Source organism: Carettochelys insculpta, chromosome 3 (genome assembly GCF_033958435.1).
Source record: "Carettochelys insculpta isolate YL-2023 chromosome 3, ASM3395843v1, whole genome shotgun sequence".
Classification (NCBI taxonomy): Eukaryota; Metazoa; Chordata; order Testudines; family Carettochelyidae; genus Carettochelys; species Carettochelys insculpta.
Genome location: NC_134139.1, coordinates 86,395,579 through 86,412,138, shown reverse-complemented (window position 1 = coordinate 86,412,138; position 16,560 = coordinate 86,395,579). Strand labels below are relative to the sequence as shown.

Genomic DNA, 16,560 nt, shown 5'->3' with positions numbered 1-16,560 from the left:
ATATTTTTCCTGGAGGTACTTTTGCAGGCCCAACAAAACTTTGTGACATTTTCTGAAAAGAAAAACCCACTGACTAAAACAATTTGATAATTTTAGTTAATTCATAAATATTCCAATGGATTCTATTGACATTTTTTGCGTAGAAAATTTTGCCCCCAAAATGTCACCCGGCTCTGCTATAAAGTTTTGAGAGCAAAATAATGGTTGAGTGACAAAGTATGAACAAGGATCTGAGTGGAACCATGCTCCTGCTCACTTGTTTGAAGCCAGGAAGTGTATTTACTTGCTTTCTACACTCAATACACTAATAGAAAACAAATGCAAAATTAAAATCCCATGAATACTATTGATATAAAAGTATTTAAGCTGCTACTTTACAAATATAAGAAGCTCACTCCATTCAGATTATAATGTGAATTGACAGGCAACATATCACCCTTGTCAGGATTTAACTATAATCTTTTTTTTTTCCTTTTTTTAGTCATTACTATGGAATGCCATTCAATATATTGATCAAACTACTAAATTAAGAAGATAAACTAATTATCTTTTTCTCAATATTATGTCAACCTTAACCTCTCTATAGAGCCACAACCTATTTTCATTACAAAGAAAGTATACCAAGGAAGGTTAAATGGTGGTAGTTAGTAACAGCAATATCCAAAGCGTTCATTGATCTTGCTGATGATCTTGCCACTTTTCATTTGTATCTTTTCTTAGCCAGCTGAGTACACAGGAAAGACAGAAGCTAGTATCCAAGGGCTGTGTATTGATAAAGTTAAATAACTCTGACCTGGATAATTAGACGAAACCAGGTTTCGTATGTGCATAACAGACTTTCTTGAAATTCCCAGAATCACATTCTATAACTTAAAATCTAGCCACACGAACAGAAGTCTAACCTTAGAACAGAAACTTCTTCATAATCAACATAAATAATTGCTTCTTGGAACAACTGATTTTGAAGACCCCTAAAAAACCAACTGCTCAGTCCTAACTAGCGCATAGGGGATGGTACAGTAAATAACTTCACTTTCATCACAAATAATGTACTCCAGATTACTAACACATTAACTCATAATTAAATTTGAAACTTAATCACCATAAATTAATTCTGACAAAAATGACCATTACAAGATTTTGAAAAGGATTAGGTGATCACAACACATAGATAAAATGAATGTTTGAAATCAGAATAAAAATTGCCAAAAGGGATATAAACTTCATGATCCAGATTATAAACAAACAACCATCAGCAGCCTGGGATTTGGGTGGGAGGAGGACTACTCCTCTAAGTGCATAATTATAAAATAGGCTTCTTCAGAAATATGTAATGTTAGAAACAAATGAAGACAGGATACCAGACTAAATGGACAATTATCTGATTTGTTAAAACAATTCTTGCTGTTCTGCCCTGAAATGTATATTTCAGGTTCCCTTCTGAGGGCAGATTTTGGCCCTGAATACATTCCAGATTAATTTCTAAAATAAAAATAAAAGAACCATTATTATCTACTAAGCAGTCTCATTAAAGCAGTACCAATATTGGTTTTTGTTACATGAGATAAGATACAGCTTTCAAAACCATAAGTTTTAGTGATAAATATCTCAAAATCAGGTTGTATCTGACTAAAAAATTAAACAGATCAAAAGGGGAAAGGGTTAAAGCAGGGTAGAAGGAGCAAGCATAGCATCCCAGCCAATTAGAAAAAGGCTCCTAGGGGAGGCAATCAGAGGGCAGATTGCTGGCGCAGTCTTGTATATAAGGAGCTACTCATCAGAGCAGAGTGAGTTGGGTCCTGACCAGGCAGGGTCCAGGACTGGTTCCTAGCATGCTAGAAGTACCTGAAGAGAGTAATGCTGGGTAAGCTAAGGGGAGTGGGAGAGAGGCTCCAGCCAGACTACTGACATGGATACACAGGCCAGTAAGGTGCAAGAGGTCACAGGGAAGGGGCCCAGGGAGAGAGGAGGAGAGCAGGAAACTGCTGCTGCCAGGAGGTCCCTGGGCTGGGACCCAAGAGTAGGGGTTTAGCCATGTTCCCTTGCCCCCAGCCTCCCCAGCACCGCACCTAGCCACACTAAAGAGTGGCCATTATGGACTCTGGCTTGTCCTGAAGTGAAGGGCTAGACCAGGGGTTGGCAACCAAAATAGTAAGAGACATTTATTCCCAATTTGTGAAGAGAAAAAAAAACCCCTCAATAATTCAAGAGGCGCAATGCATTTGAAGACAAGCTGGTCCTTAATAAATAACAAACTATAGTTTCTGTAACCCGTATTTTACCAACTGCACACACACAATAATTTGTAATGCAATACACGTTTACTGGAGGATGTTCACAAACTTTTTACTTATTCTATTTCCTCACACTTTACGTGTGTGTTTGTATCACTATCTTCCTGCCTTACACTCTCAAACCTTCTCTCTCATTGAAGGACACTAGAAGATGTTATCCAATGTTTCAGGATCACATATTGTTATTTAGATATGAATTATTCATTTTGGGGCTTTTAGACATTCACTGTTTATCAAAAATAGTCAAAAGGGGTCTTTTGTTGTTGTTTTTACCTTGCAGCTATAGCTTTGGGAGCCACAAAGAAGTCTTTAAAGAGCAGGTTGCAGACCCGTGGGCTAGACTGGTGCTGCAGCTGGACAGAGTATTGGGTGTGCTGTATAGAAGTAGGACTGCTTACACTCCCATAAGGGAGCAAGTGACTGCAGAGGGCACTGCCAGAGGGCAGTGTCCTGAAGAGAAGCGATGCAGAGTCAGACCAAAGCGGGCAGAGAGACAGCCAAGCAACAACAGATGAAAAACCAGCCCAAAGGGACAACCTGTTGAAGAGTGAGCTAATGCCCTGAGTAAGCAGCAGGAAGTGCTGCGGTGGTGAGTCATGCCCAGTTACATGGTTGTTCGCCTGTTTTTCTGCAAAAATTGCTATTAAAAAGCAAGATGAAAAAATTAATTAATGGTTCTATGCATTTAGGGTAAAAGTGGAGGCCACCAGGACAAGGTAAGTACTATGTGCCATTTAAAAGTCTCAAAATCGGGCTCAGGTGAGACTTACCTGGTGCATGGAACCCTGCACAGGATGATTTTCAACTGTTGGCTTGACCTGAATCTCCTTCCACACCCAAAGCTCCCTGAAGGTTTAATAGTGATGTCCTTACCCAGTCAAATCTCTCACTCTTTACTATGAAATCAGGCCTGCTGATTTCATAGTGCTCAAGTAATACTGGGGAGAGGAAAGATTCTCAGCTTACATGCACTGTCAGCTTCATTGACTTCATTAGAGAGGTGGCACTTTACACCAACTGAAGATCTGCCCTTGGCTATTCAAGGAGTTCAGTCTTAGATCATTTTCAGTACATTATAGAAAGCTAATGTACATACATTTCCCATGTGCTTATTTTCCTCCTAAATACAAGTGCTGGGAGGAGGAGGAGGAAGTGAATTTGGACATTATTTAGCATGCTTTTTAATTGGATTAAACTAAGTTGCATTTTCTAAAGAAATCTATTCTGAAATAAAACCTTTCTTTCAACAAAAATGAGTTTATGAAGAGGTGCAGAGATATTTAACTAGTTGCTAAGTTCACACAGCAAATATATTTCTTTTGTCTTTTGGTTTTTGTTAATTAATTGCTCACTTGAAAGGAACTTATCTCCATCAGAATGTTCTCATTGCCATGTTCATGGAAGTCTACAGGAAAAGGTACGCAATGCCAAAATGAAATGTATGCAGCTGGGATTCGGGAAGAACACTGTGGTGTATAAAGAATAAGACGATAGCACACTCAGAAGTGTTTTGGCATAATGCAATACCAAAACTAAATAAACTGTATCGATAAAGTCACGGAAGAACATTCCGTGTTGTAAAAAGCATATTATTGCTACTCAATCAAAACTGCCTTATAATTAAAATATAAAAAAAAATATATCAAGGCTAATCTGTGAAAACAAAATCAAATGATCACTGATTAAAACACAGAGGAAATTAAGCACAAGAAAATACATAAAGTACTTTTCCTGGCAGTGTTACAGTATGAGCAACATGCCACCCTGGATAAATTACTAGTTCAGTCGTCCCCAAACAGTGCTGTGTGCCCCCTTGGGAGGCACAGAGGAACATCTGTGGGACCTGGTAGGGTCTGGGCCAGCCCACATACAAGGGATACAGCGGGAGCTCCATCTAGCCTCGCTCTGCCTCAACTCCACTTTGGCCCTGTGCAAAGCCACAACTCTGGCAATGGCCCTGTTTCTGGACCCAGCTGTGACCTGCTGTCAGCCACTCTTGGACAAAGGCACATTCTTTTACTGGCAAAGGGGGGCATGAAAGAAGAAGTTTGAAGACCACTGTCCTTCAATATATGAGGACATTCCTTAGCCTCTCAACAAGTAGTACATGCAAATACATTCACAGAAGCCATTCCTCATTTCCACGACATCTTGCTTCAAGAAATGTGTTTTCTAATGTGAAAAACTTTATGTGCTCATTGTAAGAAGTTTTCTACATGAAGTGACAGAACCCTGCACTTCAGTAAATTTTATGTCCCTTTTACATTTTTTTAATGTTGTGAAAAGTTTTATTTGCAGGGTGTACATTTTAGACACACAACTCATCACAACTTTAAGAAAAAAAAGTTATACAACTCTTAGGATACATAATAGAAGCCATCTCTTATTTAAGATCTAATACATTGCGGGGGGTGGAACTTTTCAATATGGTAATGATACCAATTTTCATTCTGTTGGCCATTAGAGTCGTGATTTATATGACCACGCACTGTTTCTCAAATAATGCAATTTGTCATCATATAACTTTTTTCTATACAGTTGATTTCACATACATAGTATCTTATAATATTGCATATTATTTTGTTCAAGCTAAGCAGAATCTATTAAATCTCACTTTTAGGTCAGATTTTCAAAAGAACTCAGTTCCCTTTTTGTGTACCTGTGTGAAATTGCCAGCTTTTCAAAAAGGACTCAATGCCCAGCAGCTCCCACTACAAATATTAATAGTCTCAACATGAATTACCAACATTAATTCATTGAATTTTTGGATACTGAGAAAAGAGCAGTTACGAATATAACCCAAAGCAATTTAGTGGCAGAGCCAGAAAAATGGATCCCAAATTTCTGATTCCCCACTCGTGTATATAACCATCAGACAATGTTTTCTTTCTAGACCTTGCTTGAACAGAGAACTAATATATTCCTAATGTTCGACATTGCCGCTGAAATAACTGCGTTTTACATAATCTCTGCTTGCTTAGTTTTTGTATTTCCTAAATAGTGTGAAAAGAAGGATCAAGCACTCATACATAATTTAAGTATACTTTTCTCCATTGTCAAATAACTAAAAATCAAAACCTTTTTTATTTTAGAATACTTGCAAATTTAAATTGTAGATATTGCTTCAGGGCCTGGAAACTGTTACAAATTCAGATTAAACTTTAATTAAATTAATTAAATAGGGGTTTTTAAAGGGTACTGCATGCATATTTTAGAATTGCAACAATTATATAACAAGCGTGAAGTGATCAAGTGGCCTGACTTTTATAGTAACCATCACATGAAGTAGATTTCCAATTACCCTGTGGATTCCAGACAGAAAACCACAATTAGTGAATATCTGACCTATAGTCTTTCAGATTTATTGAACTGTGCGAAGCCCTGCTTTCAATATGCAAAACGTTGGTTCTATATGAATGAAGAGAGGTAACTAGATGACCTGAGTGATTAATATGAAGTCTTTAATCTCTAGATCAGTAATTCAACTCCAGCCCTTATAAGTAATGAACAATAACAACAACAAAGTCACAGAGGTGTTAGTCTGTATCTTCACAAAACAAAGCAAGCAACCCTGCAGCACCTTAAAGACGAACAATTTTATTTATTGGGTAATGAGCTTTCATGGGTAAGACCCACTTTCTGTCAGTTAACGCAATGTAGACAGGGCACCTTATTTGTAAGGTTGCCCTACATTTCCCTTTATAAAACCTTGTTTTCAACTACTTATATTTTGGTCACATTTGAACCACTGAAGCTGTACAGTATTTTCCTCAGGACAAAGTATTTTGAAAATTAGCAAACAGTTCAGGCATTTGTGATTATTAGGCTAGGAAATAATACATTCTTTTCTCCATGTAAAAAATTCTAATAACCTATTTTTGAATAAACTTTATCACCTTCATAATTTCAAGCACAAAATTAACTTGACAGGCGCCTGGGCTTTGTCTCTGGGGTGTGACTTTTGAAACTCCGTGAACAAATTCTGTCACAAGGTTCTTTGATGGAGACAAAGAAAAGCGGGGACCCCTTTACAAACTTTTCTGCACCCACCCACCATTTCAGTGATGATAAAACTAAGAGCAGAAGATGCATCAACTTGTTCCAGGTGATGTTTGCCAGGCTGATGCACTGTGACCAATTCAGATGAATTATGGTTTGCTAAGTCACAAAGGCACATGATATCAACAAGCCTAGAAGCTCGATCTATATTCCTATGATAGTTTTGGGGTGTAAGTGCAAAGGCATACAAAAAATCTAATATTAACATAAAGATATAGTTTACCCAGATTTCCAGAAAGCCTTTAACAATGTCCCTCACCAAACCTCTTACGTAAATTAATCTGTCATGGGAAAAAAGAGAAGATCCTTTCATGAACTGAGAATTGGCTGAAAGACAGGAAACAAAGAGAAGGAATAAATGGTGAATTTTCAGAATGGAGAGGGGTAACTAATGGCATTCCTCAAGGGTCAGTCCTCGGACGAATCCTCTTCAACTTATTAATAAATGATCTGGAGAAAGGGGTGAGGTGGGAAAGTTTGCAGACGATACTAAACTGCTCAGGATAGTTAAGACCAAAGCAGACTGTGAAGAGCTTCAAAAGGATCTCAAAAAACTGAGTAATTGGGCAACAAAATGGCAAACGAAATTTAATGTGGATTACTGTAAAGTAATGCACATTGGAAAAAATAACCCCAACTACACATACAAGATGATGGGGGATAATTTAGCTGCAACTAAACAGGAAAGAGATATTAGAGTCATTGTAGATAGTTCTCTGAAAACATCCATGCAGTGTGCAGCGGCAGTCAAAAAAGCAAACAGAATGTTAGGAATCATTTAAAAAGGGATAGAAAATAAGACAGAGACTATCTTATTGTCTTTATATAAAATCATGGTACACCCACATCTTGAATACTGCATACAGATGTGGTCACCTCATCTCAAAAAAGATATATTGGAATTACAAAAGATTCAGAAAAGGGCAACTAAAATGATTAGGGGTTTGGAATGGGTTCCCCATGAAGAAAGACTAAAGAGACTAAAGCTGCTTTTAGACTCACTCCCTCCCATTGGAGTGGCCCGGTAATGAGGTCATTTGAAATAGGCTAATGAGATGATAACGTGTATATTCAGGGCATCATTAATATAACGAAGCCCGGCAAATTTCGAATGGAAGACTTTGAATTGCAGATTGAGAGTGTAGATGTGGGCAGCTTCAATATAAGTGCCCCAATTCAACATTCCCCCACTCCCACAAAAATAGAGGCAAGTGTAGAAGCAGCCTAGGACTTTTCAGCTTAGAAATGAGGAGACCAAGACGGAATATGACAAAGGCATATAAAATGTATGAGTAGGGTGGAGAAAGTGAGCAAGAAAAATTTATTTACTTGTTCCCATCATATAAGAGCTAGGGGATATCAAAATAAATTAATGGGCAGCAGGTTTAAAACAAATAAAAGGAAATTCTTCTTCACACAGCACACAGTCAAAATGTAGAACTCCTTTCCAGAGGAGTATGTGAAAGCTAGGAGTATAACAGGGTTTAAAAAAAGCAGTCAAGTAGCACTTTAAAAAGAGCTAGATAAATTCATGGAGGTTAGGTCCACTAACGGCTATTAGCCAGGATGCGTAAGGAACGGTGTTCCTACCCTCTGTTTGTCAAAGGCTGGAGACAGATAGCCAGAACGAGATCATTACCTGTTCAATTCACTCCCTCTGAGGCACCTGGTATTGGCCACTGTCAGCAGACAGGATACTGGGCTAGCTGGACCTTTGGTCTGACCTAGTATGGTTGTTCTCATGTTCTTATCTCACAGAGTTGTTCTGAAAATTAATTCATTAATGTCTGAGCACTCAGAGGCCCATCAGAAAATTAACAAGTTAGTCTTCAGAGAAGAGTTTGAACAGCACTCAGCAAGTAAGGCACAGGGCCACACCATGAGCAAGAATAAAACAAAACACTGAATAGCTATTTATTCAGTGAGCACCATCCATTCTCTGCACGGAATGAGGCAGAAGTCCAGAGGAAAAAACAACATTCAATCATGCATTTAAAAACTTTATCATAACATGTGCACAAGCACCTGAATTAAGGACAACCTAAAGCCTGGAATTTTCCTAATGCTTGAGTGCTTGACTTTGCAACCTTACTTTTACGTGTGCATCCATGTCAGGATTACCACCTGGATAATGACTGGTTTTAAATGGTTTTTCAAGGTGTCTGAAAAACAATGTAATCTGCAGGGTTTTGGGTTTTTTTTAACATGAGTCTAAAGATTTGCATTATTACCAGAATATAGTGGGATAACCATTGTTGAAAGTTTTAGCGTCCAGAGGAAGCACTGTTCTCACTTCCTCGGTTTAAGTGAAAATGGATCAAAACTGTTGAGAAACAGAGCTGCTGTCTGCCACCAACATGCAAATGCCCTGTACATGTATGAGAAAATCACGCAAGAGTGAGGAGACATGCAAGGCAGATTAATAAAGGCAGATCAATCCAATGGTGTGAGTGATCCTACTTCACACCCCTGGAAAATAAAAAGCTTGCATCAGAAACTGCACATTCAATGACACCTAGCTAAATGAGACAGATTACAAAGTCTAGCTGGCAAAACATGCTGGTAAGACAAACAGCTGCTTGTTTTCCATGGTGTTATCTCTCCAGATGCTGTAAGTGGCTTTCGAAACGTAGGATGTGGCTGGCATTGCCTTGTGGCATTGGGGATTGGTGTTGTGGATGTATGTACCCGTGCGCTACATTTTAAGGAGTAAAGGCACTTCGAAGTGCCCATGGCTACATGCATGCTGGCACTTCAAAGTTTGATGCTTTGAAGTTGCCATGGGGGAGAATTAGGCTAATGAAGTGCTGCACTTCACCACAGCACTTCATTAGCAATCTCCCATCACTCTGATTAATATGCCCCCTTCAAAGTTGGGGGCAAGTGTAGACCAAGCCAGAGTGATAGGAATAAGAGAACTAGTATGATACAGAATTGTCTCTAGATGAACAACTTGTCCAGAGAAAGGAATACTAAAAATGGAAGTCTAGGCTGAAAGTTTTGGAATCTGGAGATTTGCAAAATTCTGTTATTGTATTTGATGCCAACATCTGCCCAATGGAGAAAGAGTGATCCACCAGGGCAACAAAGAAAAGACTTAATTATCTGTGGCACACAATGAGGATACTATTGTACAAGCACAGGACACAGCAGACATGCTTAGGCATTAGTCCAAACAGTGCAATTGCAAGTTCACATACTCCTAAATAGGCAATCACAAGCCATCTATAAGACAGGCCAAGGTTCTTTCAATATTCTAATAACCATGGGTCAGCACAGTCCTGACTGAATCAAAGAATTAGCACTGGAAGACGTTCAAGAGTATTCACTTAGCACATACCTTCAAAGCAGAATGTTCAGTAACAGCAAAACTCTCAACATTTTTCCTTATTTGTTTGTTTTTCCCTAACACTTCCAAGTTTAAATTTGTATCAAGCTCAATTCTCCACTTTCTAAAATTAACTTTTGGTGAAGTCACCCACCGACATAAATGTTGAGACTACAGAAAGCCTGTGGTCAGAATAAAGTACTGAAAGAATTAAATAAGACATTCTTTGGTGCTATTTATGCTCATAAAAACTGAAGGTGACAGTTATAGCAAATTCACTATGTTCCTTCTTTGCATTTACTTTAACTCCAGAAATAGGAAGCTCATGATCATTCATCAAGATTGCTAAAAGGGACTAGTGCCTTCCTGAAAGTACCCAAGAGGTGCTTCATGCTCACATATCAGAAAATACTCCATTTATATCCAGAAGAGTTTTAACACTTACAGAAAATATATAAACAGTACTCAGTGGAAAAGTAACACACACAATTTGCAGATCCAACTGACTGTTTCTCTTTCCCTCCCTTACTGCCCCACTTCTTCTGGCATATAGCAATTTAGCTAAAAAGGCACTTAAAGGTTGCAGTTTCCTATTCTAATGCTAAAAGCTAGATTACCTCAACAAAAATGTGGATCTTTTCAAACATATAGGATGCATGGATGCCTATTTTACTAGATCGTGGGCTGGGTATGTATTTTACTAATACTACAGATGCAACAAGTCAGAGAATTCACATCACACTTCCAAAGCAACCATACAAATATTTAGGTTAAGTCAAAGGAAATATTTAGCTTAACAGCCTCCTTCAACCATGCCTTTAGACTTATGTTTAGGCTGAATGGATAATTGTGTCCAGTGGGTTCAGCTCTATGACATATAACTCAAACAGTAAACTTTGGAACATGGCATATTCAGATTCTAATGAACTACCCAGACAGTAGGTGACCTGAAAGATGCACAGCAATTATCTCGTGAGCTGCAATGATTCAACATGAATATAGCTGTCCTGGAAGAAACGCATAGACCAGAAGGAGGATTACTAAGAGAAGAAAGCAGAGAGTACACATTTTTCTGGAAAGGAACCCTAAAGGAAGAAAAATGAACTAATGGAGTAGGATTTGCCATCAAGAGCGAACTGACAAAGATCCTATCTGAAGTTCCTGTCAACATCAATGAGTGTCTCATGACTCTCTCCTTGAAGCTTGCCAAAAAACAACAGGCTTATCCACCAATTCTAGACACAGCAGATGACATGCAGGAGAAGTTCTACACCCAGTTGGACATAGTATTGAAAGACATCCCCACATAAAAAAAGATTGTTCTCTTCAGGGATTTCAACGCCAGGGTTAGAAGAGATGTGGATCTCTGGCAGACTACCATTGTGAAAGGAGGAGTTGGCAACAAGAATTCCAGTGGAATGCTCCTCGTTACGAAATGTGTGGAATCATGGAATAATAGAATAATAGAATATTAAGACTGGAAGGTACCTCGAGAGGTCATCGAGTCCAGGCCCCTTCCCTCACGGCAGGACCAAGTACTATCTAGACCATCCCTGATAGACAGTTATCTAACCTGTTCTTAAATATCTCCAGAGATGGAGATTCCACAACCTGCCTAGGCAATGTATTATAGCGTTTGACCACCCTGACAGTTAGGAACTTTTTCCTAATGTCCAACCTAAACATCCATTACTGCAGTTTAAGCCCATTGCCTCTTGTTCTATCCTCAGAGGCCAAGATGAACAAGTTTTCTTCCTCTTCCTTATGACACCCTTTTAGATATGTGAAAACCACTATCATGTCCCTCCCCCTAGTGTTCTCTTTTCCAAACTAAACAAGCCCAGTTCTTTCAGCCTTCCTTCATATGTCATGTTCTCTAGACCTTTGATCATTCTTGTTGCTCTTTTTTGGACCTTCTCCAATTTCTCCACATCTTTCTTGAAATGCGGTGCCCAGAACTGGACACAATACTCCAACTGAGGACTAACCAGTGCAGAGTAGAACAGAAGAGTGACTTCTCGTGTCTTCCTCACAACACACCTGTTAATGCATCCCAGAATCACATTTGATTGTTTTGCAACTGCATCACACTGTTGAATCATGTTTAGCCTAGGGTCCACTATAACCCCTAGATCCTTTTCTGCATTATTCCTTCCTAGACAGTCGCTTCCCTTTCTGTATGTTTGAAACTGATTGTTCCCTCCTAAGTGAAGCACTCTGTATTTGTCTTTACTAAACTTCATCCTGTTTACTTCAGACCATTTCTCCTGTTTGTCCAGATCATTTTGAATTATAACCCTATCCTCCAAAGCAGTTGCAACCCCTCCCAGCTTGGTATCATCTGCAAACTTAATAAGCGTACCTTCTATGCCAATATCTAAATCGTTGATGAAGCTATTGAACAGAACCAGTCCCAAAACAGACCCCTGTGGAACCCTACTTGTTATACCTTTCAAGCAGGATTGAGAACCATTAATAACTACTCTCTGAGTATGGTTATCCAGCTACTTATGCACCCACTAGCCAGTTATAGTAGCCCCATCTAAGTTGTATTTGCCTAGTTGATTGATAAGAATATCATGCGAGACTCTATCAAATGCCTTACTAAACTCTAGGTATACCACCTCCACCTCTTATTCCTTATCCACAAGGCTCATTACCCTATCAAGGAAAGATATCAGATTAGTTTGACATGATTTGTTCTCTACAAATCCATGCTGGTTGTTCCCTATCACCTTACCACGTTCCAACTGTTTGCAGATGATTTCCTTAATTACTTGCACCATTATCTTTCCTGGCACAGAAGTTAAACTGACTGGTCTGTAGTTTCCTGCATTGTTCTTATTCCCTTTTTTATAGATGGGCACTACGTTTGCCCTTTTCTAGTCTTCTGGAATCTCTCATGTCTCCCATGATTTTCCAAAGATGATAGCTAAAGACTCAGATGCCTCTTCTATCAGCTCCTTGAGTATTCTAGGATGTATTTCATCAGGCCCTGGTGACATGCGGACATCTAACTTTTCTGAGAGATTTTTCACTTATTCTTTTTTTATTTTATCTTCTAAACCTACCCCTTTCCCAATAGCATCCATTATGTTAGGCATTCCTTCTTCAGACTTCTCAGTGAAGACTCAAACAAATAAGTCATTATGCATCTCTGCCATTTCTAAGCTTCCTGTTACTGTTTCTCCTTCCTCACCGAGCAATGGGCCTACCCTGTTCTTGGTATTCCTCTTGCTTCTAATGTATTTATAAAAGTCTTCTTGTTTCCCTTTATGCCTGTAGCCAGTTTGAGATCACTTTGTGCCTTTGCCTTTCTAATCTTGCCCCTGAATTCCCGTGCTGTTTGCCTATATTTATCCTTTGTAATTTGTCCTAGTTTCCATGAACACTCTCTTCTACCAGAAAATCAAATTTAAGACCTCAGGACAACATCCTCAACTGAAGTACAAGCAGCTCACAGACTATGTCATTGGCACTGAACAATGCAGTACAGGAAGGTGGAGGGCAGCCATCTGTGGGGAAGCAATGAGATATGAGCTATCTAGAAAAACTAGATGCACACAAATCCATGCATCTGGATTTAATGCACCCCAGGGTACTGAGGGAATTGGCAGATGTCATTGCCAAGCCTTTGGCCATTATCTTTGAAGACTCTTGGAGATTGGGAGAGATCCTGGATGACTGGAAAAAGGAAAACATAGTGCCCATCTTTAAAAAAGGAAAGAAGGACAATCCAGGGAAATATAGACCAGTCAGCCTTACCTCAATCCCTGGGAAAATAACAGAGGTCATCCTCAAGGAATCCATTTTGGAGCACCTGGAAGAGGGGAAAGTGCTCAAAAGTAGGCAACATGGATTCACCAGGGGCAAGTCCTGCCTGACCAATCTGCTTAGTTTCTATGATGAGGTAACAGGCTCTGTAGACATGGGGAAGTCAGTGGATGTGATATACCTTGATTTCAGTAAAGGTTTTGATACAGTCTCTCACAATATTCTTGCTCACAAGTTAAGGAAGTATGGATTGGATCCATGGACTATATGACGGATAGAAAGCTTGCTTGATGGTCGGGCCCAACGGGTAGTGGTCAATGGCTCAACATTTGGAGGTCGGTTTCAAGTGGAGTGCCGCAAGACTCGGTTCTGGGGCCAGTGTTGCTCAACATCTTTATCAATGACCTGGAGGAGGGACTGGATTGCACCCTCAGCAAGTCTGCAGATGCCACAAAGCTAGGGAGAGAGGCAGATACATTGGAGGGTAGAGACAGAATCCAGAGTGACCTGGATAAATTGCAGGATTGGGCCAAAAGAAATCTGAAATGGTTCAACAATGAGAAGTGTAGAGTCCTGCACTTGGGACTGAAGAATCCCAAGCTTTGTTATAGGCTGGGGACTGACTGGCTAAGCAGCAATACAGTGGAAAGGGACCTAACGGTTATGGTGGATAAAAGGCTGGTTATGAGTAAACAGTTTGCCCTCATAGCCAAGACTAACGGCATCTTAGGGTGCATTAGGAGGAGCATTTTGAGCAGATCTAGAGAAGTGGTTGTTCCCCTCTAGTCGGCACTGGTGAGGCCACATATGGAATACTGTGTCCAGTTTTGGGCTCCCCAGTATAAAAAGGATGTGGATGTGCTGGAGCAGGTTCTGCAGAAGGCAACAAAAATGATTTAGGGACTGGAGCACATGACCTATGAGGAGAGGCTGAGGGATTTACGCTTGTTTAGCTTACAGAAGAAAAGACTGAGGAGTGATTTAATAGCGGCCTTCAACTGCCCGAAAGGGACCTCTAAAGAGGATCGTGAGAAACTGTTCTCAGTGGTGTCAGACAGTAGAACAAGGAGCAATGATCAGAAGCTACAGAGGGACAGGTGTAGGTTAGATATTAGGGAAAACTATTTCACCAGGAGGGTGGTGAAGCACTGGAATGCGTTACATAGAGAGATGGTGGATTCTCCATCACTAGAGGTTTTTAAGTCCCAGCTTGACAAGGTCCTGGCTGGGATGACTTAGATGGGGTTGATCTGCTTGAAGCAGGGGGCTGGACTAGCTGACCTCCTGAGGTCCCTTCCAGCACTATGATTCTGTTATTTGGGATTGGTGTGATATCCTTCTGGCATATGCAGTGATTAGCACTGATGACTTCTGGATTGATCACCACCTTATTCCATTCATGATTGTGATTAGGACTGTCACCAAATGGAGAACTTGGACAAAACTGATGAGATGAAAGATCAATGTACAAGGCTTGAAGGAGCCCATCAGAAAAGCAATTTCAAGATAGCGCTCTAAAGTGAGCTGCTGACAGTACACCCTGAAGATGTGGAAGAACAGTGGTATCAACTGAAAAATGCCATCACTGGAGCTTGTGGATAAACCACTGGATTCCAGTCCAGGAAGCATCAGGAGTCGTTCGGTGAGAATGATGTGGAAATTGAATGTCTGAATGAGGAAAAAAGGAAAGCCTTTAGGGCCTGGTAAAGCGACCTCAACTGCACAAGGAAGAGAGAAGTGCATGCCAAGGCAGAAGTCAAACAGCTGAACAGCACTGGTCCCAATACAGACCACTTGAGCACACCACTATGTATTCCTGCCTTTTTTCTTATAAGTGGAATACCTAGCAATGTTTTCTTGATCATCTAATGATGTTTCAGTTACTCAAATGACAAGCCTTTTGTTATTTTAATCACCCTTTCTCACTCTGTTTAAAAGCATACTCCCTGTCCTAACGGCAAACCTGGAAGCAACATCAGCTCTGTTGCTGTTAAGAGCTGTCTCTGAGGCTAGGGCATTAGCTTTAAGCAGACCTCAAGTATGAAATTCAGCGGGGAGCAGCACTACAGTCCACCAAATACCCACTAAATGTGCTCCTACCTATAGAATTGGCTGAGTACAGACACTAAGGGATACTAAGTAATCATGCCGTGGATACTTTCCAAAGAGATGTAAGAGGTACCTCTCAAACATCAGCCCCTGCGAAGCATTAGTTTCTTGCTTCTCCTACACAGATCAATGGACTTCTGCTCACCTGAGGTCTAAATGATTTCACCAAAGCCACAGAATGAATCCATGGCATAGCTGGAATTGGAACTCAGGAGGTCCTGACCGGCAAGCATATACTCAGATCATGTATCACTTCAGTTTTGTTAGAGAGAAGGCTTGAGAAAAAGACTACTTGGGGAGATATATCTAAAGTTAACTATTTCTCAGACTGCCAGCTTTGGTGGGCCTTTCTAGTCATGAGTTGAGCTGAATGTTCTGCTGCTGTGTATTTAGCACATAAATAGCACAATGCTATCTTATTTTATCTTTCATGCTGTAAAGAATTATTTTTAGTTCATGCATAATTCACAATTTGCAACAATGATACCACAACGAAAAAACATCTCTTTAACATAAAGGAAAGAAAATTTTGTTACCGTTGATTTAAAACTAAGCCATATTGAATATAGATTTTATTTTCATTGCATTACCATATTAAAAGCTCCATTGACAGCTAACATATATTCTGAACAGAAGTAAAACAATTAAAAATACGATGTATATATATTTAAAACTTTACTATCTATTAGCTACAATTTCTATCTAAATGTAACACTACTTACTGTGAAGTCAAATGTCTGAGCTTGGTAAAAAAAAAAAACTACAAGACAGAAATAACATATAAATTGTACTTATTAAGAGTAAATGTTTCCTTTAAGAAGCCCAAGAGCATAAATTGGATGTTCTAGGTTTTCTCAAGTGCCCCTACAATATCTAGACTCATCAAAGAGATATATTACTTTAAAGCTATGGGCTGTACTAATAGTAGTCTAATGTTTACTGGACCCAAAGTTAAGAAGAAAGCAGTTCTCTAATAGAAGCTACATATTTCCTCAA

The 16,560-nt window shown here is 39.5% G+C and overlaps 1 protein-coding gene across 2 annotated transcripts in view; it reads right to left on the bottom strand.

Annotated features, from left to right (window-relative positions):
* PRKN (parkin RBR E3 ubiquitin protein ligase) overlaps positions 1-16,560 on the bottom strand; it is a 1,267,469-nt gene that overhangs the window by 1,082,134 nt on the left and 168,775 nt on the right. The gene's annotated exons all lie outside the window — the stretch shown is intronic.